The sequence below is a fragment of the Arachis stenosperma genome, chromosome 1, assembly GCF_014773155.1.
Source record: "Arachis stenosperma cultivar V10309 chromosome 1, arast.V10309.gnm1.PFL2, whole genome shotgun sequence".
NCBI lineage: Eukaryota > Viridiplantae > Streptophyta > Magnoliopsida > Fabales > Fabaceae > Arachis > Arachis stenosperma.
In genome coordinates, this window is record NC_080377.1 from 47657033 (window position 1) to 47684352 (window position 27320).

General features: G+C 40.0%; 1 pseudogene; it reads right to left on the bottom strand.

Moving 5' to 3' along the window:
• LOC130963521 (uncharacterized) overlaps positions 1 to 27320 on the bottom strand; it is a 72685-nt pseudogene that overhangs the window by 1436 nt on the left and 43929 nt on the right.

Sequence of the window (27320 nt, forward strand, 5' to 3'; positions counted from 1 at the left end):
GTTTATCCTCCTCCTGAGGAATTTTCGAAAATTCCTTTGCTTCCTCTAGTTCTTCTTGATCAGGTTGAGCATCTTTGAAGATGTCCTCAAGCTCTGATTCTAGGCTTTCAGCCATATTGATCTCTTCTACCAGAGAGTCAATAATGTCAGCGCCCATGCAGTCATTTGGTGTGTCTGGATGCTGCATAGCTTTTACAGCATTCAACTTGAACTCATCCTCATTGACTCTCAGGGTTACTTCCCCTCTTTGTACATTAATGAGAGTTCGTCCTGTTGCTAGGAAAGGTCTTCCTAGAATGAGAGTTGTACTCTTGTGCTCCTCCATTTCCAGCACCATAAAGTCAGTTGGAAAGGCAAAGGGCCCAACCTTGACAATCATGTCCTCTATTATGCCTGATGGGTGTTTAATGGAGCCATCAGCAAGTTGGAGGCATATCCTGGTTGGTTTGACTTCCCCAGCCAACCCAAGCTTTCTGATAGTGGATGCAGGTATTAGATTGATGCTTGCTCCAAGATCACATAGAGCTGTCTTGGTGCAAGCACCTTCTAATGTGCATGGTATCATAAAGCTTCCAGGATCTTGAAGCTTTTCTGGTAAGCTTTTCAGAATGACTGCACTGCATTCTTCAGTGAGAAACACTTTTTCAGTTTCTCTCCAATCCTTCTTATGACTTAAGATCTCCTTCATGAACTTAGCATAAGAAGGTATTTGCTCAAGTGCCTCTGCAAACGGAATCTTTATTTCAAGAGTCCTTAGATAGTCTGCAAAGCGGGCAAATTGCTTATCCTGTTCCGCTTTGCGGAGTTTCTGAGGATAAGGCATCTTGGCTTGATATTCTTCAACCTTAGATGCTGCAGGTTTATTCCTTACAGAAGTGGTTGAAGAAGCTTTTTTAGAGGGGTTACTGTCAGCACTCTCAGGTGTCTGATCCTCCCTTGGCGTCTGAACGCCAGGATTGGGTGGAAAATGGGCGTTAAACGCCAGCTTTTCCCCCTTTTCTGGCGTTTGAACGCCAGAACTGGGCAGGGAATGGGCGTTAAACGCCAGCTTTTCCCCCTTTTCTGGCGTTTGAACGCCAGAACTGGGCAAGGAATGGGCGTTTAACGCCAGCTTTCCTTCCCTTTCTGGCGTTTGAACGCCAATAACATTCCTCTCTGGGCTCTTACTGTCCTCAGAGGGATTTTGAACAGTGGTTTGGTTATCCTCTGTCAATTGTTCCTTGTTTGGCTTTTTGCTCTTTTGAGCAGTGTTATTCAGTGTCTTTCCACTCCTCAGTTGAACTGCTTGACATTCCTCTGTTATCTGTTTAGATATTTGCTGTTTTGCTTGATTCAACTGCAGTTCTATGCTCTTGTTAGCAACCTTAGTATCATGGAGCATTTCTTTAAATTCTGCTAACTGTTCTGTCATCAGGAGCAATTGTTGATTAAGCTCATTCATCTGTTCTTGAGGATTAGGATCAGTGACTAATGCCATGACTTCCTCTTTTGGAGCGAACTCATTGCTAGAATATAGGTATTGGTTTCTAGCAACAGTGTCTATAAGCTCTTGAGCTTCTTCAATTGTCTTCCTTATGTGTATGGATCCACCAGCTGAGTGGTCTAAAGACATCTGAGCTTTTTCTGTGAGCCCATAGTAGAAGATGTCTAACTGTACCCACTCTGAAAACATTTCAGAGGGGCATTTTCTAAGCATACCTCTATACCTCTCCCAGGCATTATAAAGGGATTCATTATCCTCTTGTTTAAAGCCTTGGATGTCCAGCCTTAGCTGTGTCATCCTCTTTGGAGGGTAAAAATGATTCAGGAATTTGTCTGACAACTGTTTCCATGTCTTTATGCTTGCTGTAGGTTGGTTATTCAACCACCTTTTAGCTTGATCCTTTACAGCAAATGGAAACAGTAATAGTCTGTAGACATCCTGATCTACCTCTTTATCATGTACTGTGTCAGCAATTTGTAAAAACTGTGCCAGAAACTCAGTAGGTTCTTCCTGTGGAAGACCGGAATACTGGCAATTTTGCTGCACTATGATAATGAGTTGAGGATTTAGCTCAAAGCTGCTTGCTTTGATGGGAGGTGTACATATGCTACTCCCATATGCAGCTGTAATGGGGTTAGCATATGACCCCAGAGTCCTTTTGGACTGATTAACCCCACTTAAGTCCATAATGGACAAGAGGGGAATGATAATGATTGCAAATAGATGAATTTTGTTTTTTTTTTTAATTAAACGAAAAAAATTAAAATAAAATAAAAGGAAATTAAAAGAAAAATTCGAAAATCAGAAAGAAAATAAAATCAAAGCAAATTGAGAACTAAATCAATTAGTAAAAAAAAGATTTTGAAAATAGCAATTAGAAAGATATGATTGAAAAATTTTATGAAAAAGATTTGATTTTTTGAAAAGAGGAAAGAGAAAAACAACAAAAAGACACCAAACTTAAAATTTTTTAGAAAATCAAACACTAATTTTCGAAAATTTTAAAGGAAAACACAAAGAGGACACCAAACTTAGAATTTTTATGAATCAAAAAGGGACTAAGAACATGCAAAAACGAAAATCAAGAGAAAAATAAAAGCATGCAAAAGACACCAAACTTAAAATATGAAACTAGACTCAACTAAAGGACTCTAAACCAACAAAAATAAAACAGTCCTAATCTAAGCAACAAGATAAGCCGTCAGTTGTCCAAACTCGAACAATCCCCGGCAACAGCGCCAAAAACTTGGTGCACGAAATTGCAATAACACTTTTGCAATCCCGCACAACTAACCAGCAAGTGCACTGGGTCGTCCAAGTAATACCTTGCGTGAGCAAGGGTCGATCCCACGGAGATTGTCGGCTTGAAGCAAGCTATGGTTATCTTGTAAATCTTAGTCAGGATATCAGAAATTATCAGGATTGATTGTGAAAAGCAAAAGAACATGAAATAAGTACTTGTTCAGCAGTAATGGAGAATAGGTTGAGGTTTTGGAGATGCTCCATCTTCCGAATCTCTGCTTTCCTACTGTCTTCTTCATCAAACACGCAAGACTCCTTCCATGGCAAGCTGTATGTAGGGTTTCACCGTTGTCAGTGGCTACCTCCCATCCTCTCAGTGAAAATGTTCCTATGCTCTGTCACAGCATGGCTAATCAGCTGTCGATTCTCGGTCAGGCCGGAATAGAATCCATTGATTCTTTTGCGTCTGTCACTAACGCCCCGCCTGCTAGGAGTTTGAAGCACGTCACAGTCATTCAATCATTGAATCCTACTCAGAATACCACAGACAAGGTTTAGACCTTCCGGATTCTCTTGAATGCCGCCATCAGTTCTAGCTTATACCACGAAGATTCTGGTTAAGGAATCCAAGAGATATCTACTTAATCTAAAATAGAACGGAGGTGGTTGTCAGGCACACGTTCATAGTTGAGAATGATGATGAGTGTCACGGATCATCACATTCATCCGGGTTAAGAGCAAGTGATATCTTAGAATGGAAGCAAGCATGATTGAATAAGAAACAGTAGTAATTGCATTAATCCATCAAGACACAGCAGAGCTCCTCACCCCCAACCATGGGGTTTAGAGACTCATGCCGTGGAAAGTATACAATGAAATGTGTAAAAATGTCATGAGGTACTGATACAATGTAAAAAGATCCTATTAATAGTAAACTAGTATCCTAAGGTTTACAGAAATGAGTAAATGACAGAAAAATCCACTTTCGGGCCCACTTGGTGTGTGCTTGGGCTGAGCAATGAAGCATTTTCGTGTAGAGACCTTTTCTGGAGTTAAACGCCAGCTTTCATGCTAGTTTGGGCGTTTAACTCCAAGTTTTATGCCAGTTCCGGCGTTTAACGCTGGAATTTCTGAGGCCGAATTGCTACGCCGATTTGGGCCATCAAATCTTGGGCAAAGTATGGACTATCATATATTGCTGGAAAGCCCAGGATGTCTACTTTCCAACGCCGTTGAGAGCGCGCCAATTGGGCTTCTGTAGCTCCAGAAAATCCACTTCGAGTGCAGGGAGGTCAGAATCCAACAGCATCTGCAGTCCTTTTCAGTCTCTGAATCAGATTTTTACTCAGAACCTTCAATTTCAGTCAGAAAATACCTGAAATCACAGAAAAACACACAAACTCATAGTAAAGTCCAGAAAAGTGAATTTTAACTAAAAACTAATAAAAATATACTAAAAACTAACTAAAACTACCAAAAACATACTAAAAACAATGCCAAAAAGCGTACAAATTATCCGCTCATCACACGCCCAGGAAAATTTAAAAAGTGTGCGTATGCACAGGGGTGTGCGTACACACAGGTGGTAAAACTTTTAGAATCTGTTCACTTGCACAACCTGTGCCAGCGCCCCCAACAGATTGGCCTTCCCAACGTGTGCGTCCGCACAGGTTGAAATTTTTCCTTAGATATGTGCGCGCTCAAGCTGAGCTAGCGCTGCAAACAAAATGCACTCCCCTGCCTGTGCATGTGCATAGGTGTGTGCGTCCGCACAGGTCAAAATTTCAGTAGGGTGTGCATCCGCTCATATCAGAAGTCATAAAACTCTGCAACTTTACAGAATTTCAGATTTTTAACACCAACTTTGAATGATCATAACTTCCTCTACAAAATTTCAAATTTTGTAAATTTTATATCGATTTAAAGGGTTTTCAAAGATCTTTATTTCTAAACAAATTTCAATCAATTTCAAAAACTGAGCTAAAAGTTATGATCGAACAAAGTTCACCAAAAATCCAATTTTACCAAACTTCACCATTTACACATTTTCTTACCATACACATTCTACATCATACCAAACCATTTAAAATCCTTATATTTCATCAAAATTTACCTGTTAGACCATAATACACCAACTTCACCACATTTCCCTTCACGGTTCATCATCCTCAGCATTAATACCAATATATCACACTTTTACAACCATAATGCCAAATCATCAAATTCAACATCACTTACGTCATCATTACTCCTTTTCAAGTTGCACAAATCAATCATCATTATCATATTACCATCATCCATCAAAATCAAAACCATAAATCATTAATTCCTCATAAATCACCACATACCATCATTTAACAACTTAACAACCAATTAAATTCAATCCTATCCTATGGGTCACTAGCCTAAGTGTCCATGAATATTATATACTACATAGAGGAAACCGAAACCATACCTTGGCCAATTCTCTTTATGTACCCAAAATCCAACTTAGCACAACCAAGCTTCCAACCAGAAACCAAGCTTTCAATTTCACTCCAAGAAGCACAAATAGGTTCCAAGAGCTCCCAAAGCCACAATAATCAAACTATATACATATAAATCACCCAAATCAACCTAAGGTTCCAAATAAACATAAATTCACAAGGGTTTAATGGCTCTTACCTTCTTCCACAGATTTGGATGTCAAAACACAAAGCTAATCAAGGCGAAAAGCAAACCAAAACATCCAAAATCACAAAAACTCATTTAACCAAAAACCCTATTTACCCGAAATTTTGAGGAGAGAAACTGAGAATGATTCGAACTTTCCTTACCAATTTCTTATATGGGTTTTATAGAGCTTGTTGAAAGGAATGTGTAGCTGTTGATGGCATATAAATCGGAGCACCGTAGATCAAGATATCGCAAAGAAAAGATATGGGTGAATAGTATTTCTTCTTCCTCTCCTCCCCTTTCTCTTTTCAGCATGAGTGAGTGTGTTGAGTGTGTTGTGGCTAAAGTGAGTCATTAATGACTCTATTTATATGTTGGGCTTGGGCCCAACTTGGGCTCGGTCCAACCATTAGCATTTTTAGCGCGTTTGGTCCAACTTCGGGCCAAACCTTTAAAATTAACACCCGGTTTTCAAATTATAATATTTTTCTAAGGTTTTTGATGATTTTTACTTTTTTCGTGTGGTATTGGGCAGACTTGAACTGGTTTAATAGCCGATTTGCAGTTTTTCATAGTTTTTTCGTAGAAAGCACATTTTTTGACTCAGAAAGACCCACTGAGTCCAAAAATCACCTTTAAATCCTTAAATTCTCTCTCTAACTTTTCGAAATCTAACTTGGGCAATTAATTACTTAATTAATCGGTTGATTAGTTGCGGTTCTTACAGTGCCTCTTTTACACACATCGGTATGGAAACTAATTGAGAAAAAGAACATCAACATTCCTTTTGCAACAGCAGCGGGGGTAGAGTGGCGTCCGAGAGATATCATGTTTAGGGTCCCTATAGGCAACAAGTACATTCCGAGGGGAGATTTGGAGAGAAGAACAACCACCATACCCTCTAAGAGGAAGACATCCACAGCACCACTACCAAGACTACCAACTTCGTCAACTGTTTTACCTTTTCTCCGTTCTCTTCCAGAAGTATTCGAAGACATCTTGCACTATATCCACCACAAAGAACATTTGGAGCAAAAGCGTTTTGAGTGGATAGCGGCAATGCTAGAAGGAAGTGACCCCAGCCCGCCTCGTAGAGCTTCATCTGGTCTAGATAGGGAGGAGTATGATGCAGTTGACCGACCCACTTCTGAATCCACTAGCTGACGGTGGCCCCTCTTCATCCTCCCGGAGCATAAGCATGCATGGAGGACCGTGCACAAACTAAGTGTGGAGGAGGATCGATGATTCCAAGGGGGTAAAAATTTCTCTTTTCAAATCACTTTTGCAATGTTTCTTGTAGTACTTTTTTTTTATTTTGAGTAGTTTTATGTATATTTTATCTTGTTTGGTTGCTTGTAAATATTTCTTTATCGTTTATGGATATTTACTAGTTAGTACTTGCATGTTGCATGTTAGAATGAATAAGTTAGTGAAACACCAAGGAATTTCCATGAAGTCTTTTTCTAGGGCGTACCATTGATTGAATTGAAGGAAATATTATGTTTGCCAACTTGCTTCGAGTAAATTGTTTGTAGAACATGGAAAAGAGCTCGAACAACATACCTTGTGAGTCTTGAGCTTTAATAGATGGTTGCATCTTTTCAACCATAATGTTGTTCTTGTGTGTGATTATTACTCCTTTTTTATTGTAATCATTGATTTGCATGATTCTTTATGTCCTGTATTGGTGTTTGAATGCATTTAACATGATTGAGGTTATTTTTTATGATAAACTCACTAACCTATATGGCCAACCCTTGCATGCACCTTTGTGAACTACTTTGAGCTTATGAATCCCCTTTTGTTCTGATGATAGCACATTATTACTCCCCTTAAGCAGAAGACCATTGATGTCCCCAAATTACTCTTTGATTACCTTGAGTGGATTAGTGTGTAAAGTCTAAGTGTGGGGGAATTTTGGAAAACATTGGTGATGGAGGCATAAGCTTATTGTGAAAAATCTTTTGGCAATTAGGTAATGCTCATGCATTTCATTAATGAAGACATATGCATTCGTAGTTCAAATTTTGCTTCTTCCAAAAAAAAAACACTTGTGCATAACAAAGTATAAAATAAAGAGCTAAATAAAGGATGCATATGCCATGTTTGAAAAGAAAATACATGAGTGAGGTGAGATAGAAAAAGAAAAGGGAATGGTTAGATAGGTTATATTGTTAAGTGTATATAGGTGATATAAGAATAGGTGGACACTCAAGCTAATCAAAGAACTAATTCTTTAAGTCCACTTAGCCTTATTTCATCCTACCTCAACCCTAGCCCCATTACATCCCTCAAAAGACCTCATGATAATTGTTATTCATGCATTAAATACTAGTTGATTGTTAGATGACTTGCAAATCTTTGAAAAGCATGATAAAAGGAGAATTGAGTGGTTCAACCCTAAACACTGAGCAAATTGAGTGGATACACATCCGGTGAGGGGTTCGATCGCTCAATTCTATGTTCTTGCTCCTTATATTGTATCTTCTTGCAAGTTGTTTGATTGAATAATTTTGAAATTTCGATTCAATTCTTTGGACATTGATCTTAATGCATGAACTCTTTACATTAGCCCTCAAGATTTCTTATGATGGATTGGAATTTCATGGTTTGTTTCTACCAACTCTCGTCGTAGCACATTTTTTGCTATTAGCCTTAGGATAGTTGCATGCATTTAAGTAGTATATAACATAAGTCATTTTCCCTTTCATCTACCTCCTTTGAGTGTGTTTAGCATGAGGATATACTAGTGTTTAAGTGTGGGAGAATTGATGAATCCATATTTGATGGTGAATTTTGGTTAGAATTGAATGGATTTCATCATATAAACTTGCACTTATTCCCTTTAATATCATGTTTTTGAATCTTCCTCCCAAATTGTGCTTGATTATGAAAATATGCTCTTTTGTGCTTAGTTTGATCTATTTTTATTCCATTTGCCTTCCATTCGATGCCTTGATGTGTTTGTGAGTGATTTCAGGTGTATAAGGTAGGAATGGGATGGAGAAAATGGAAGAAGAGCATGCAAAGTGGAGAAAACTTGAAGAATAAAAAGAAATGAGCTCAGAGACCTGTGCGTGCGCACAGCCTCTTGTGCGTCTGCACAGGAGTCCAAGCAGAGTGCGTGGATCATTTCGAGCGTGTCGCGTGTCCCGTCAAGCATCGCCTAGTGTGCGTGCGCACAACTACTTGTGCGTAGGCACGGGTTGGGAATTTCGCAAAGTGTGCGGACGCACACGTCTGTGCGTCCACACAGGTGTCCACGCATGATCTCATTAGAAAAGCACGTGACTCGCGATTCCAGGGCTTTGGAGGCCCATTTATGAAGTCTTTTAGCTCATATTGGAAGGGAAATGAGACACACAAGATAGCATAGCATTAGTATAGCTTTAGGAGTAGAATAGAAGGTTTTTTAGATTTAGTTTTCTCTAAGTTTTCTTATCTTCTCCATTAGATTTTTATTAGGGTTTTACATTCCAAGTGCCATTTCTATTTTTGATCATTGGATTTGCTAATCTCTTTGTAAGTATTCTCTTGTTATTACTCTTTATAGTTATATTGTCATTACTCTTTCTTTTAATTCAAGTTATAGTTCAATTTTGCTTCTCTCTTGCAATTTTATTTTCTTGTTGATGAATTTGATGTTTGATGTTTGTTCTATGATTTCTTATGCTATTCTTGTTGATTGAGATCAATTGTTGCTCTTGGTTTCAAGTCTTTTCTCATTTTTCTCATGTTTAAGCTTTTTGCCCACCAAGTGTTTGACAAAATGTCAAACATGGTTTTAGGCTAAATTTTTGTCTCTTGGCTTGGGTAAAGTGAGCAAGTGGGTTCCTAGAGTTGGAATGTCCAACATTTAGTGTCAATCCTTGGATTGTTAATTGTTCTTGTTCCCACTAACGCTAAGTTGTTGCTAAGGCAATTAGCAAGTAATTTAGGATTTGTGGGTTAAGAACACTTATGCTCATTTAACTTAGCTTCCGATGTGAGGGTTGATCAAGTGAGATTAATCCAACATAATTGGCATAGTTGTGGTTTCAACAAGGAAAGGATCCTTAGCTCACTCCAAGCCAAGACCCCTTTTTATGCTTTCAATTTTCCATACATTGCTATGTTAATATCCTTTATACTTTACTTGTTTATATTACATAGTTGGTTCTTTAATTTCTTCATTAGTTCAATCATTATAATTTTGCATGTTCTTTTATTGCTTTATATGTTCATTTCTTCATTAGCAACCCCTTGATCACTACAACTGGAATTTGCACACTCATTGCATCTTAAGTGAATCCTTGGGAGATGACCTGAGAGTCAAATACTCTCGATTTAAATTGGTTTTGAGTTGTGACATATCTTGTGAATTTCCAAATTTGATCGGCAACCAATTGTCGGGTTTGGGTCTATACTTGCAACGTTAGTCCTATTTTGAGAAATCCCTACTCGTACGATTGACGTCCGTCACTGTTATATACTTCAGTCCGTGAGGCTTATTTTAAAGTAGCAAAGACCGCTATTGTGGATCATCATGCTGTATCATTTGTAGCTAAGATTTTCTCATTTCATTGTTTTTCTTTCTTCTAATTCCATTTTGTCTTTGTTAATAAGTATAGCCTTACTACAATATCATACTATTGCAGGAAGTGGATAGTGGTATCCTATTAAAGCTTCCTTTCAGCACCATATTTAAGTATCTTTAGGTTAACTTCACTCGAGCTGTAATTTCTTTGTATTAATTTCATGTAAAAATGCAGTGCAATCTATTACGTGGTGTATATAGTTTCTTCCTTTCTTGGTGTTTGCTAATAATAATTTGTTTATTTGTTTATTTTTCATTTCCATGGGTTCATCAGATTGCTAGAGCCACTTGTTATTTTGTAGCTTAACAATAAGTGCTTAATAATTATATATCTTGGCACAAATTGATCATTGATAAATATGTTTTTTTTATTTTGTAGATGCTGCAAAAAATTTCAAAGCCAATGAAGGATATTGGCCCACGTGCAACGTTCTATCTTATCTGACTTTTATGTTCCTTGGAAGGACATGGTATAAAATTGATATTTTGGTTCTTCTTTCCTTGAAAGTTTCATCCCTTATTAACTTCAATTTTGGCTTGAATGATTTTGTAATATGTTAAGATACAAGAATATTAACCATGTCAATTTCAACATCTGTGCTAGAGTTAGTTATTATTTAGAGAATTATCATACAGATAACACTGGATAACTTAATTAGTCCTGCTTAGATTGTGAAAACTGAAAAGTATAAGTAGAAAGAAATTTATTGTATTTTAAAAAATGATGATATAATGTGATTGTGGATCTTACGACAATTTTATAAGTCAAATTTGATGGGAAATGTTTAATTATTTTTTCTTTAGTAATTTGATTCAAATAGTTTAGATTATTTATTGACACTAAATTAAAAAAAAGTTGGAACTAATTGCATTCATGAGAAAATTATTATAAATAAAGAATTATATATTACAAAAGACCGTTGTCAAAAGTCACATAAGGCAATGGTGTTAAAACCGTTGTCAAAGACGATTACAAAATGGCAATGGTATATTAAAACCATTTCCAAAAATGAAACCAATCGTAATGATTTAAAACCGTTGTCTTAGACGACTACAAATTGGCAATGGTATTAAAACAATTGCCAAAAAAGGACACCAACGGTAACGCTTTAAAACCGTTGGCTTTGTGAATAATAAAACTACAATAGTTTAAAAACGTTGCCTATCTAATTATTGTTTTAAACCGTTGCATCATGAAAGAGAACGGTTTAAAACCGTTGCTTATAGAGTAATGGTCCGAAACCGTTGTTTAAAATTTTCTTTCAAAACCGTTGTCTATGCCAATAACTAAGGCAATGGTTTTTTTTGTTACCGTTGCCTTTAGTAAAAAAATGGTTCCCTTTGAGCACTGTCAAAGGCCACATATAGCACAGGTAAAAAACCGTTGCCAAAGCGTTGTCTAAAGTTTTAGGAACGGTTTTTCAATCTACGGCAACAGTTTTTGACCATTGCAAAAACCCTTATTTGTTGTAATGTGTATATCCTTTAAGTGTGGGGAAGCCTGGGAACAATGGTTGAGATAAAAGTGTATCTTGTAGCTTTGTTAAAGATCTTGGGAATTGGGCACATACTCATGCATTGAATGTTGAACCATATGTATTCTAGTCTCTCTTGTATATATTATGCTATATGTTCATACACTGATCCAAGCTACAAGGTCCGGGTTGGTCGAAGACAACAGGACTGACTTCTTGAAAGGATGGCCCATTACTGACCTCTTCACAAAGAGTTCGGAAGATCTCCACAGAGGCCCAAGGAGGCCCAGAACGAAGAACCGCCGCCTACTAAGACGCGGTTAACAAAAGATATGACTTTACCCACAAAAGATAAGATAAGATAACAAACTTATCTCAAGGAAGGTTGCCCAGCCCTACTATAAATACACTGGAGCACCCAGGTATAACTCATACTCCAATTTTACAAAAAACCAGCCTAAAGCCTGTACTGACTTAAGCATCAGAGTCTCTTGCAGGTACCGCCCCCCTCTGGTGGACAAGGATCAGCAACACATCCTACTCCAACAAGTCAGACGCGGCAGTCTCGATCAGGCTAGAAGATCTCGTCCGAGATCGACCTCCCTGTTTCAGCTAACCTCCGGAACATTGACGCTATTGCCGGCGAACCTGAAAGACATCCCATCGAATATGGAAAATAACCCCCCACCAACGACTATACCTCCAGACTAGAAGAAGAAATGCCAAGAAAAGACACGGATGCCACGCCAACCTCCCCAAAGGATGCACACCACTCTAAATGAGATAAGCAAACCCATAATGCAGAAATCCTAGGTGGCATCTGTGAACAACAGGATCACCTCAAACAGCTCAAACAAGAAGCTGAACGACAACGAGAGGCTGAGTGAGACCTTCAGAGAGAAACAATATGACGTCGAGAGCTAGAAGAAAAACTCCTAAAGCTCGAAGCCGACCTCAAAACCGAAGCTATTCGATCCGACCACGAGGATAGCCCCCACAAGGATCAAGATTTGTTCACTTAGGAAATCATGAAAGCTAAAGTACCAAAGGACTTCAAAGCTCCTGACATGACCTCATACGATAGTACAACTGACCCTAGCCATCATCTTAGCAACTTTAGAAGCCGGATGTATCTCACGGATGCCTCAGACGCAACCCGCTGCAAAGCCTTCCTAGTGCGGGCCCAAAGTGGGTTAGGAATTTTTTCCCAAAATAAAATTGGTGTTGCAAGTATAGTTTCCAACCCAACAATAGGTCAACAACCAAAGTTTGAATTCAGAAGATGTCACTATTTAAAACCAATTCAATTATGGGAGTTTTCAATTCCCGGGTCGTCTCCCAAGGACCCTTTGAGAACAATGAGCGTATAATTTCGATTGTGAAGCACAAGGGGTTTTGAATGAAGAGATGCACATATAATAAAATAAAAGAACATTCAAAAATTATAACAAATGAACTAATAAAGGAATTAAAGAACTAGTTTTATACTATAGACAATTAACATATAAAAAGATTAACGTATGTCTGTGTGTAAATGAATTAAAGCATAAATGGAATCTTGGCTTGGAAGGAGCCAAGGGTCCTTTCCTTGTTGGAACCACAATTATGACAATTATAATGGATTAATCTCACTTGATTAACCCTCACATCGAAGAGTAAGTTAAGTGAGCATAAATGTTCTTGACCCACAAATCCTAGCTTGCTTGCTAATTACCTAAGCAACAAATTAGCGTTAGTGGGAACAAGAACAATTAACAACCCAAGAATCATCACTAAATGTTGGACATTCCAACTCTAGGAACCCACTTGCTCACTTTTCCCAAGCCAAGAGATGGAAAATTAGTCCATAATCAAAATTGACATTTTGTCAAACATTTGGTGGGCAACAACACTAAACATAGGAAAAATGAGAAAATGCTTGCAAGTATGAGAGACAAATGATCAAAAGCAACAATACTAACTCAAACAAGCATGTAACAATCATTAATCATCAAAATCATCAACAAGAACTCAAAAATGCAAAAAGTATATATATATGAGCTATGACTTTAATTACAAGAAAGAGTGTAAGGAAAATATAACTATAAAGAGTAGTAACAAAGAGATACTTAGAATGGAAGCTAGCAAAATCCAAGATCAGAAATGGAAATGGCACTTGAATGTAAAACCTACTATAAACCCTAATTGAGATGATGAAAAACTTAGAGAAAAACTATACTAAAGCTTCCTACTACTACTCTTAAAATTATCCTAATGTTATGCTATCGTATGGTATGGTTTTCCCCCTTCATTATGAGCTATTGGCTTCAGAATTGGGCCTCCAATCCACCAAAATTGCGAGTCACGTGTAATTTTAATGGAGGCATGTGTAGGCACCTGTACGTATGCATAGACGTTTGCATACGCACACTCGGCCAAAATATTTGCTTGTGCGCGTGCACAAGAAGCTGTGCGCACGCACAGGAGGCGATGCTCTGGGGTTGCGCGATGTGCAGGATGCAGGTCGCGTGCACGCCTTGCTCCGCTTTGATGGCTGTGCGTACGCACGCAGGTTTGTGCGTACGCACATGTCGCTTTACTCTTCTCCTTTGATTTTTTTCCATGCTTTCTCCTCTTTGCATGCTCCTCTTCTATTCTCTCTAAACCATTCCTACCGTATACATCTGAAATCACTCACAAACAACATCAAGGTATCAAATGGAAGGTAAATGGAATAAAATAAGCTAAATTGGGCACAAAAGAGCATGTTTTCATAATCAAGCACAAATGAGGAGGAAACTCAAAAGGATGCTATTTAAGGGAATAAGTGCAAGTTTCTATGATGAAATCCATTTAATTTCCGCCAAAAATCATCATCAAATATGGTTTCATCACTTCCCGACCACTCTAACCTAGGCGGCAATAAAGTGGTTCAACAGCCTACCACCAAGATGGATCACAAGCATCGATGACCTCGCCAAGAAGTTCCTTGCCAGGTTTTCCATCCAGAAGGACAAAGCCAAATACGCTCCAAGCCTGCTAGGAATTAAACAAGGAGATCGAAAAAGCCTGCACAACTTCATGGAAAGATTAAACAAAGCATACCTCGATGTACAGAACCTTCCCACAGAAGCAGCCATCATGGGACTCATCAACGATCTGCGAGAAAGACCCTTCAGCCACTCCATATCTAAGAAACACACCACATCCCTAAATGAGGTACAAGAACGGGCCGAGAAATATATCAACATAGAGGAAACTTCTGATTGGGAGAGATCGCCAAAGCCGGGTTCTCCTACCCATCTCGGGACAAAGATAGGGAATCAAAGAAAAAGGAAGACCCATCCACAGAGAAGCCCAAAAAATACCATAGCTACACCCCTCTTTGGGTATCCTTAGTAGACGTCTACCAGGAGATATGCAACACAGAAAAGATCCCGCCCCTTCACTCGATTAAACACAAGAAAGGAGGAAGTCGGACCGAATACTGCGAATACCATATAATCTACGGGCACTCCACTAACGAATGCTACGACTTGAAGAACGTCATAGATAAACTAGCCCGAGAAGGAAGAATAAATCAATTCATAGCCAACAGAGTAGACAAGCCAAAAAAGAGAATGAGAGATGACGAGGGCGGACTTCTCACACCCCAGAAAGGCACGTTCATATGATCAACGGAGAATTTGCAGGAAGAGGAATCTCTAAATCATCCCGAAAAAAGACACCTTAAGGAGGTATACCATGTCGGAGAAGGGGATAAGTCGCCCGAACTCCCCACCATCACCTTCACCAAGAAAAATCCCACGGGCATCATTCCTGGGCATGATGACCCCGTGGTCATTACTATCATACTGGCTAATGCCAACTTCCACCGAACACTTGTGGATCAGTGAAGCTCCATGGACATCTTATTCAAATCTGCCTTTGACAAGCTCAAACTACAAGAAAAAGAGCTCAGAGCATATCCCCATAGCCTGTTTGGGCTCAGAGACACCCCGATCCAGCCCCTCGGGTACATCCCGTTATATACAACTTTCAAAAAGGGAACCCGGACCAGAATACTGAGCATCGACTACATCGTTGTCGATGTGAGCTCCGCATACAATGCCCTAATAGGTCGGACAACGCTAAATCAGCTCGCCACAGTAGTCTCCATTCCACACCTATGCATGAAATTTCCAACCCTTAAAGGGATAGCCATCATAAAAGGAGACCAAAAACTCGCGTGACACTGTCACAACGAAAGTCTAAATCTTAAAGGTGATTCTGGAGCAAAAGAGACTAACACTATAGAACTCAGAGGAGCTCGAGCCCGTGAAAAATATTGCCCTCGACTAGAAGGCGAGACCGAAGGAATCCAAGTCAGAGATACTCAAGATAAAACAACAAATATAGGTGCGAACCTAAAAGGAGACCTAAAGGGGCTACTGATAATGTTTCTAAAGGAGAATTCTAACCTATTTGCGTGGAAGGTTGCATATATGCCCGGCATAGATCCCAGCGTAATGAGCCACAAACTATCGGTGTATCCTGGATCTCGGCCAGTACAACAGAAGCGCAGAAAGCTTGGCCCAGAAAGATCACAAGTCATGGAGGAACAAGTACAGGCCCTACAAGAGGCGAGATTTATAAGGGAGGTCAAATACCCACTATGGCTAGCCAATGCCGTGCTGGTAAAAAGTCAAAGGGAAAATGGCAGATGTGTGTCGACTACACTGACCTCAACAAAGCCTGCCCAAAGGACCCCCATCCCCTCCCGAAGATCGACACCCTAGTCAACGCCTCGTCAAGGTACAAGTACCTTTCCTTCATGGACGCCTACTCAGGATACAACCAAATCCCGATGGATCAACCCGATCATAAGAAGACCTCGTTCCTGACCTCGAAAGCAAACTACTATTATGTAGTCATGTCATTCGGACTCCAGAATGCGGGGGATACATACCAGAGGTTGATGAACAAAGTTTTTGCCAACCACATCGGAAAGCTGATAGAAGTCTACGTAGACGACATGCTGGTAAAGACACAAGGAGAAGAAATGCTGTTACCCGACATCGCTGAAGTATTCAGCACCATAAGAAAGCATAGGATGAGATTGAATCCCATGAAGTGCACTTTCGCGGTAAAAGCCGGCAAATTCCTAGGGTTTGTGCTCACCCAGAAAGGGATTGAAGCAAACTCAGACAAATACCAGGCCATACTTGACATGAAAAGCCCGACCTGTGTCAAAGAGGTACAGCAGCTAAACGAAAGACTAGCGGCCTTATCTAGGTTCCTAGCCGAATCAGTTTTGATATCTCTCCCTTTCTGCGCTTTCTGCACGTGGCGCATGTCAGCGTACGCGTCAGTCACGCATACACATCGATGGTCTTCTTTGGTGTCACGCGTACGCGTCAGGTACGCGCACGCATAGTCGTGCAAGTCTTCAAATCACGCGCACGCGTCGCTCTTCGCTGGTTATCTCCTCTAAGTCTTGTGCTCTTTCCATTTATGCAAGCTTCCTTTCCATCCTCTAATACATTCCTGCCCTATATAGTCTGAAACACTTAATGCACGGATCACGGTATCGAATGGTATAGAGGGGAATTAAAAATATACAATTTAAAGGCTTAGAAAGCAAGTTTTCAATCATAGAATAAAATTGGGAAGAAACTGCAAAATCATGCAAATTGTATGAATAAGTGTGAGAATAGTGGATGAAATCCACTCAATTAAGCATAAGATGTTGGTGCACGAAATTGCAATCACACTTTTGCAATCCCGCACAACTAACCAGCAAGTGCACTGGGTCGTCCAAGTAATACCTTGCGTGAGCAAGGGTCGATCTCACGGAGATTGTCGGCTTGAAGCAAGCTATGGTTATCTTGTAAATCTTAGTCAGGATATCAGAAATTATCAGGATTGATTGTGAAAAGCAAAAGAACATGAAATAGGTACTTGTTTTGCAGTAATGGAGAATAGGTTGAGGCTTTGGAGATGCTCCATCTTCTGAATCTCTGCTTTCCTACTGTCTTCTTCATCAAACACGCAAGGCTCCTTCCATGGCAAGCTGTATGTAGGGTTTCACCGTTGTCAGTGGCTACCTCCCATCCTCTCAGTGAAAACGTTCCTATGCTCTGTCACAGCATGGCTAATCATCTGTCGGTTCTCGGTCAGGCCGGAATATAATCCATTGATTCTTTTGCGTCTGTCACTAACGCCCTGCCTGCTAGGAGTTTGAAGCATGTCACAGTCATTCAGTCATTGAATCCTACTCAGAATACCACAGACAAGGTTTAGACCTTCCGGATTCTCTTGAATGCCGCCATCAGTTCTAGCTTATACCACGAAGATTCTGGTTAAGGAATCCAAGAGATATCTACTCAATCTAAAGTAGAACAGGGGTGGTTGTCAGGCACATGTTCATAGTTGAGAATGATGATGAGTGTCACGGATCATCACATTCATCCGGGTTAAGAGCAAGTGATATCTTAGAATGGAAGCAAGCATGATTGAATAAGAAACAGTAGTAATTGCATTAATCCATCAAGACACAGCAGAGCTCCTCACCCCCAACCATGGGGTTTAGAGACTCATGCCGTGGAAGGTATACAATGAAATGTGTAAAAATGTCATGATGTTCAGATACAATGTCAAAAGATCCTATTAATAGTAGACTAGTAACCTAGGGTGTACAGAAATGAGTAAATGACGTAAAAATCCACTTCTGGGTCCACTTAGTGTGTGCTTGGGCTGAGCAGTGAAGCATTTTCGTGTAGAGACCTTTTCTGGAGTTAAACGCCAGCTTTCATGCCAGTTTGGGCGTTTAACTCCAAGTTTCATGCCAGTTCCAGCGTTAAACGCTGGAAATTCTGAGGCTGATTTGCCACGCCGGTTTGGGCCATCAAATCTTGGGCAAAGTATGGACTATCATATATTTCTGGAAAGCCCAGGATGTCTACTTTCCAACGCCGTTGAGAACGCGCCAATTGGGCTTCTGTAGCTCCAGAAAATCCACTTCGAGTGCAGGGAGGTCAGAATCCAACAGCATCTGCAGTCCTTTTCAGTCTCTGAATCAGATTTTTGCTCAGATCCCTCAATTTCAGCCAGAAAATACCTGAAATCACAGAAAAACACACAAACTCATAGTAAAGTCCAGAAAAGTGAATTTTAACTAAAAACTAATAAAAATATAATAAAAACTAACTAAAAGATACTAAAAACATACTAAAAACAATGCCAAAAAGGGTACAAATTATCCGCTCATCACAACACCAAACTTAAATTGTTGCTTGTCCCCAAGCAACTGAAAATCAAAATAGAATAAAAAGAAGAGAATATACTATAGACTCCAAAATATCAAAGAAACATAGTTCCAATTAGATGAGCGGGACTAGTAGCTTTTTGCCTCCGAACAGTTTTGGCATCTCACTCTATCCTTTGAAGTCCAGAATGATTGGCATCTATGAGAACTCAAAACTCAGATAGTGTTATTGATTCTCCTAGTTAAGTATAATGATTCTTGAACATAGCTAGTGTATGAGTCTTGGCTGTGGCCCAAAGCACTCTGTCTTCCAGTATTACCACCGGATACATACATGCCACAGACACATAATTGGGTGAACCTTTTTAGATTGTGACTCAGCTTTGCTAGAGTCCCCAATTAGAGGTGTCCAAGGTTCTTAAGCACACTCTTTTTGCCTTGGTTCACAATTTTATTTCTTTCTTTTTCTTTCTTTTTCTCTTTTTTTTTCGAAATTTTTTTTTTTTGCTTCAAGAATCAATTTGATGATTTTTCAGATCCTCAATAACAGTTCTCTTTCTCCTCATTCCTTCAAGAGCCAACAATTTTAACATTCTCAAAACAACAAATTCAAAAGACATATGCACTGTTCAAGCATTCATTCAGAAAACAAAAAGTATTGTCTTCACATCAAACTAATTCAACTAGTTTCAAGGATTAATTTCGAAATCCTGTACTTCTTGTTCTTTTGTGGTTAAAGCATTTTTCATTTAAGAGAGGTGATGGATTCATAGGACATTCATAGCTTTAAGGCATAAACTTCAAATTTTATTAATTATGAATTAAGAACAAGACTCAGAAAATAAATATAAGATGAAACTAGAAATAGAAAACAAAACAAAAAAAACGCAAAACATAGGCTCCTAATGATAGAGGTTTTCACAGAGTTAGGACTCAACAACCTTGATTTTGAGAAGTGGATGCTCCCTCAGCTTGAGAGGAGAGCTTTTGGCATTTTATCTCTTGGAGTTCACGCCCCTGCTTCTCTTGTTCCTTCAGCAATTTGCAGAGCATGCAGTTCTGATTCTGCTGTTCTTCCTTAAGTTGCTCCATAGTCTCTTGCAACTTGGTGATAGATGCTTCTAGGCTGGCCCAGTAGCCAATTTCAAGAAATTCAGGGAGGAACTCCTGCGCCCTCCTTTTGATAGAGTTGTCTTGCACTTGTCCTTCCATTGACTTCTTGGTGATTGGGTGTTCAATGGGTATGAATTCATCTACTCCCATTTTTACCCCAGCCTCTTTACAGAGCAAGGAGATCAAGCTTGGGTAAGCCAGTTTGGCTTCAGTGGAATTCTTATTTGCAATTGTGTAGATCTCACAAGCAATAACATGATGAACCTCCACTTCTTTTCCAAGCATAATGCAATGAATCATCACTGCTCTCTTGATAGTTACCTCAGAACGGTTGCTAGTGGGCAGTATGGAACGCCCAATAAAGTCTAGCCAACCTCTTGCAATTGGTTTGAGGTCTCCCCTCTTGAGTTGGTTTGGGACACCCTTAGAATTGGTTATCCACTTAGTTCCAGGGAGGCATATGTCCTCTAGAACTTGATCCAAGCCTTTATCTGCTCTCACCATTCTCCTATTAAAGGAGTCAGGATCATCTTGCAGTTGAGGCAACTTGAAGATTTCTCTTATTTTGTCCAGATGGAAGTACATAACTTTCCCTCTGACCATGGTTCTGTAGGTATGGTAACCGGTTCCAGTCATTCTCTGCTTATCTGTCAGCCATAGATTTGAGTAGAATTCCTGAACCATGTTCCTTCCAACCTTTGTCTCAGGATTGGTTAGAACTTCCCATCCTCTGTTTCGAATTTGCTCTTGGATCCCCGGATATTCATCTTCTTTCAGATCAAATTTTACTTCCGGGATCACTGACCTCAGACCCATTATTTTGTGATAATGGTCTTCATGTTCTTTGGTTAAGAACTTCTCTTGATTCCAAAGATTCTTTGGATTATTCTCTTTCTTGCCTCTTAAATTGGTTTATTTTCCCTTAGGAGCCATGATATTGATGAATCTTGGCTTAGTGATCACGGAAAAGCACACCAAACTTAGAGGTTTGCTTGTCCCCAAGCAAAAGAAAGGAAAGAAGAGAGAGAGAGGAGCAAATTCGAATGGTATGGGCAATGAGGTGCCGAACGTGTTCTTATAAGGGGGGGAGGAAGGAGATTTTGAAAAAAATAAGAAGAGATTTGAGAAGATATGGAGAGAATTTTGAAAAAAGGGTGAGTTTTTGAAGAAGATTTGGGATTAATTTGAGATAGATTTGAAGAATGGTTTTGATTTGTGAAGATTTGAGAGTGAATGATGAAAGGTTGAAGTGCATTTATGTAGAAGAGTATGGGTAATAAAAGGAAAGTTTGAAAAAAATTTGAGTTGAAAACGAAATTGTGGTCCCCCCACCTTTCTGGCGTTAAACGCCCAGAACGGCACCCATTCTGGCGTTTAACGCCCATTTGATGCCCCTTTTGGGCGTTTAACGCCCAGCCAGGTGCCCTGGCTGGCGTTAAACGCCAGAAAGCCTTTATCACTGGGCGTTTTTCTAAACGCCCAGGATTCTGCACACCTGGCGTTAAACGCCCAGAATGGTGCCCATTCTGGCGTTTAACGCCCAAAATGGCACCATTCCTAGCGTTAAACGCCCAGAATCGTACCCATTCTGGCGTTTAACGCCCAAAATGCCCCTTACTGGCATTTTTTCGCCAGTAAGCTCTTTTTCTCTGCTTTTTGAGCTGAATCCTTCTGTAACTCTGTGAATTCCTTCATTTTTGATACTTGCCTCTGTAAAAACAAATCATATAGCCTCCTAATGACTAGGTTGCCTCCCAGCAAGCGCTTCTTTACTGTCTTTAGCTGGACCTTTACTGAGACTCACTCAAGTCTCAGTTTTGAGCATTTCTGCTCAAAATTGCTTTCAAGATAATGCTTGATTCTCTGTCCATTAACAATGAACTTTTTGTCAGAATCAATATCCTGAAGCTCAACATATCCATATGGTGACACTCCTGTGATCACATACGGACCCCTCCATCGGGATTTGAGTTTTCCTGGAAACATTTTGAGCCTGGAGTTGAAGAGCAGAACTTTTTGTTCTGGCTCAAAGACTCTGGTTGACAACTTCTTGTCATGCCACTTCTTTGCCTTTTCCTTATAAATTTTTGCATTTTCAAAGGCATTGAGTCTGAACTCCTCTAGCTCATTTAACTGGAGCAATCTTTTTTCACCAGCTAACTGAGCATCCATGTTTAGGAATCTGGATGCCCAGTAGGCTTTATGTTCCAGTTCCACGGGCAGATGACAGGCCTTCCCATACACCAGTTGGTATGGAGAGGTTCCTATAGGAGTCTTGAATGCTGTTCTGTATGCCCACAGAGCATCATCCAAGCTCTTTGCCCAATCCTTTCTTCGGGCTATCACAGTCCGTTCTAAGATTCTTTTTAGCTCTCTGTTAGAGACTTCAGCTTGCCCATTTGTCTATGGATGATACGGAGTTGCCACTTTATGGCTAATTCCATATCTAACCATAGCAGAGTGTAGCTGTCTATTATAGAAATGAGAGCCCCCATCACTGATTAGTACTCTGGGAACACCAAATCTGCTGAAGATGTGTTTCTGGAGGAATTTTAGCACGGTCTTGGTATCATTAGTGGGTGTAGCAATTGCTTCTACCCACTTAGATACATAGTCCACCGCCACCAGAATGTAAGTGTTTGAGTATGATGGTGGGAATGGCCCCATGAAGTCAATTCCCCATACATCAAACAATTCTATCTCTAATATCCCTTGTTGAGGCATGGCATATCCGTGAGGTAGGTTACCAGCTCTTTGGCAACTGTCACAGTTACGCACAAACTCTCGGGAATCTTTATAGAGAGTAGGCCAGTAGAAGCCACACTGGAGGACTTTAGTGGCTGTTCGCTCACTTCCAAAATGTCCTCCATACTGTGATCCATGGCAATGCCATAGGATCCTTTGTGCTTCTTCTCTGGGTACACATCTGCGGATCACTCCGTCAGCACATCTCTTAAAGAGATATGGTTCATCCCAGAGGTAGTACTTGGCATCTGAAATTAATTTCTTTCTTTGCACACTGCTGTACTCCTTGGGTATGAACCTCACAGCTTTATAATTTGCAATATCTGCAAACCAAGGAGCTTCCTGAATGGCAAAGAGTTGCTCATCTGGGAAAGTCTCAGAGATCTCAGTAGAAGGGAGGGACGCCCCAGCTACTGGTTCTATTCGGGACAGATGATCGGCTACTTGGTTCTCTGTCCCTTTTCTGTCTCTTATTTCTATATCAAACTCTTGCAGAAGCAACACCTATCTTATTAGCCTGGGTTTTGAGTCCTGCTTTGTGAGTAAGTATTTAAGAGCAGCATGGTCAGTGTACACAATCACTTTGGATCCCACTAGATAAGATCTAAACTTGTCAATGGCATAAACCACTGCAAGTAATTCTTTTTCTGTGGTTGTGTAATTCTTCTGTGCATCATTTAGAACACGACTAGCATAATAAATGACGTGCAAAAGTTTGTTATGCCTCTGTCCCAACACTGCACCAATGGCATGATCACTGGCATCACACATTAACTCAAATGGCAATGTCCAATCTGGTGCAGAGATGACTGGTGCTGTGACCAGCTTAGCTTTCAGGGTCTCAAACGCCTGCTGACACTGTGTGTCAAACACAAATGGTGTGTCAGCAGCTAGCAGGTTACTCAGAGGTTTTGCAATTTTCGAAAAATCCTTTATAAACCTTCTGTAAAATCCTGCATGCCCCAGAAAGCTTCTGATTGCCTTAACATTGGTAGGTGGTGGTAATTTTTCAATTACCTCTACCTTTGCCTTATCCACCTCTATTCCCTTGTTTGAAATTTTGTGCCCAAGGACAATTCCTTCAGTCACCATAAAGTGACATTTCTCCCAGTTTAAAACCAGGTTAGTCTCTTGGCATCTTTTCAGGACAAGTGATAGGTGGTTAAGACAGGAGCTGAATGAGTCTCCATATACTGAGAAGTCATCCATGAAGACTTCCAGAAATTTCTCTACCATATCTGAGAAGATAGAGAGCATGCACCTCTGAAAGGTTGCAGGTGCATTGCACAGACCAAAAGGCATCCTTCTGTAGGCAAACACGCCAGAAGGGCAGGTAAATGCCGTTTTCTCTTGGTCCTGAGGATCTACTGCAATTTGGTTGTACCCTGAATAGCCATCCAAAAAGCAGTAATAATCATGACCAGCTAGTCTTTCTAGCATTTGGTCTATGAATGGTAAAGGGAAATGATCCTTTCTGGTGGCTGTATTGAGCCTTCTGTAGTCAATACACATACGCCACCCTGTAACTGTTCTTGTAGGAACCAGTTCATTTTTTTCATTATGAACCACTGTCATGCCTCCCTTTTTGGGGACAACTTGGACAGGGCTCACCCAGGGGCTATCAGAAATAGGATAAATAATCCCAGCCTCTAGTAATTTAGTGACCTCTTTCTGCACTACCTCCTTCATTGCTAGATTTAGCCTCCTTTGTGGTTGGACCACTGGTTTGGCATTATCCTCCAACAGGATCTTGTGCATGCATCTAGCTGGGCTAATACCCTTGAGATCACTTATGGACCACCCAAGAGCTGTCTTGTGTGTCCTTAGCACATGAATCAGTGCTTCCTCTTCCTGTGGATTTAAAGCAGAGCTTATAATCACTGGAAAAGTTTCACCCCCTCCCAGAAATGCATATTTCAGGGATGGTGGTAGTGGTTTGAGTTCAGGTTTGGGAGGCTTATCCTCCTCCTGAGGAATTTTCGAAAATTCCTTTGTTTCCTGTGGTTCTTCTTGATCAGGTTGAACATCCTTGAAGATGTCTTCAAGCTCTGATTCTAGGCTTTCAGCCATATTGATCTCTTCTACCAGAGAGTCAATAATGTCAGCGCCCATGCAGTCATTTGGTGTGTTTGGATGCTGCATAGCTTTTACAGCATTCAACTTGAACTCATCCTCATTAACTCTCAGGGTTACTTCCCCTCTTTGTACATCAATGAGAGTTCGTCCAGTTGCTAGGAAAGGTCTTCCTAGAATGAGAGTTGCACTCTTGTGCTCCTCCATTTCCAGCACCACAAAGTCAGTTGGAAAGGCAAAGGGCCCAACCTTGACAATCATGTCCTCTATTATGCCTGATGGGTATTTAATGGAGCCATCAGCAAGTTGGAGGCATATCCTGGTTGGTTTGACTTCTCCAGTCAACCCAAGCTTTCTGATAGTGGATGCAGGTATTAGATTGATGCTTGCTCCAAGATCACATAGGGCTGTCTTGGTGCAAGCGCCCTCTAATGTGCATGGTATCATAAAGCTTCCAGGATCTTGAAGCTTTTCTGGTAAGCTCTTCAGAATGACTGCACTGCATTCTTCAGTGAGAAACACTTTTTCAGTTTCTCTCCAATCCTTCTTATGACTTAAGATCTCTTTCATGAACTTAGCATAGGAAGGTATTTGCTCAAGTGCCTCTGCAAACGGAATCTTTATTTCAAGAGTCCTTAGATAGTCTGCAAAGCGGGCAAATTGCTTATCCTGTTCCGCTTTGCGGAGTTTCTGAGGATAAGGCATCTTGGCTTGATATTCTTCAACCTTAGATGCTGCAGGTTTATTTCTTACAGAAGTGGTTGAAGAAGCCTTGTTAGAGGGATTACTGTCAGCACTCTCAGGTGTCTGATCTCCCCTTGGCGTCTGAACGCCAGGATTGGGTGGAAAATGGGCGTTTAACGCCAACTTTTCCCCCTTTTCTGGCGTTTGAACGCCAGAACTGGGCAAGGAATGGGCGTTTAACGCCAGCTTTCCTTCCCTTTCTGGCGTTTGAATGCCAATAACATTCCTCTCTGGGCTCTTACTGTCCTCAGAGGGATTTTGAACATTGGTTTGGTTATCCTCTGTCAATTGTTCCTTGTTTGGCTTTTTGCTCTTTTGAGCAGTGGTATTCAGTGTTCTCCCACTCCTCAGTTGAACTGCTTGACATTCTTCTGTTATCTGTTTAGATATTTGCTGTTTTGCTTGATTCAACTGCAGTTCTATGTTCTTGTTAGCAACCTTAGTATCATGGAGCATTTCTTTAAATTCTGCTAACTATTCTGTCATCAGGAGCAATTGTTGATTAAGCTCATTCATCTGTTCTTGAGGATTAGGATCAGTGACTAATGCCATGACTTCCTCTTTTGGAACGAACTCATTGCTAGAATATAAGGATTGGTTTCTAGCAACAGTGTCTATAAGCTCTTGAGCTTCTTCAATTGTCTTCCTCATGTGTATAGATCCACCAGCTGAGTGGTCTAAAGACATCTGAGCTTTTTCTGTGAGCCCATAGTAGAAGATGTCTAACTGTACCCACTCTGAAAACATTTTAGAGGGGCATTTTCTAAGCATACCTCTATACCTCTCCCAGGCATTATAAAGGGATTCATTATCCTATTGTTTAAAGCCTTGGATGTCCAGCCTTAGCTGTGTCATCCTCCTTGGAGGGTAAAAATGATTCAGGAATTTGTCTGACAACTGTTTCCATGTCTTTATGCTTGCTGTAGGTTGGTTATTCAACCACCTTTTAGCTTGATCTTTTACAGCAAATGGAAACAGTAATAGTCTGTAGACATCCTGATCTACCTCTTTATCATGTACTGTGTCAGCAATTTGTAAGAACTGTGCCAGAAACTCAGTAGGTTCTTCCTGTGGAAGACCGGAATACTGGCAGTTTTGCTGCACTATGATAATGAGTTGAGGATTTAGCTCAAAGCTGCTTGCTTTGATGGGAGGTGTACAGATGCTACTCCCATATGCAGCTGTAATGGGGTTAGCATATGACCCCAGAGTCCTTTAGGACTGATCAATCCCTCTTAGGTCCATAATGGACAAAAGGGAAATGATAATGATTGCAAATATATAAATTTTGTTTTTTTTTTTGAATTAAACGAAAAAAATTAAAATAAAATAAAAGGAAATTAAAAAAAATTCGAAAATAAAAAAGAAAACAAAATCAAAGCAAATTGAGAACTGAATCAATTAGTTAATTAAAAAGATTTTGAAAAAAACAATTAGAAAGATATGATTGAAAAGTTTTATGAAAAAGATTTGATTTTTGAACAGAGGAAAGAGAAAAACCACAAAAAGACACCAAACTTAAAATTTTTAGAAAATCAAACACTAATTTTCGAAAATTTTAAAGGAAAAATACAAAGAGGACACCAAACTTAGAATTTTTATGAATCAAAAAGGGACTAAGAACATGCAAAATCGAAAATTAAAAAAAAAAACAAAAGCATGCAATTGACACCAAACTTAGAATATGAAACTAGACTCAACTAAAAGACTCTAAACCAATAAAAACAAAACAGTCCTAATCTAAGCAACAAGATAAGCCGTCAGTTGTCCAAACTCGAACAATCCCCGGCAACGGCGCCAAAAACTTGGTGCACGAAATTGCAATCACACTTTTGCAATCCCGCACAACTAACCAGCAAGTGCACTGGGTCGTCCAAGTAATACCTTGCGTGAGCAAGGGTCGATCCCACGGAGATTGTCGGCTTGAAGCAAGCTATGGTTATCTTGTAAATCTTAGTCAGGATATCAGAAATTATCAGGATTGATTGT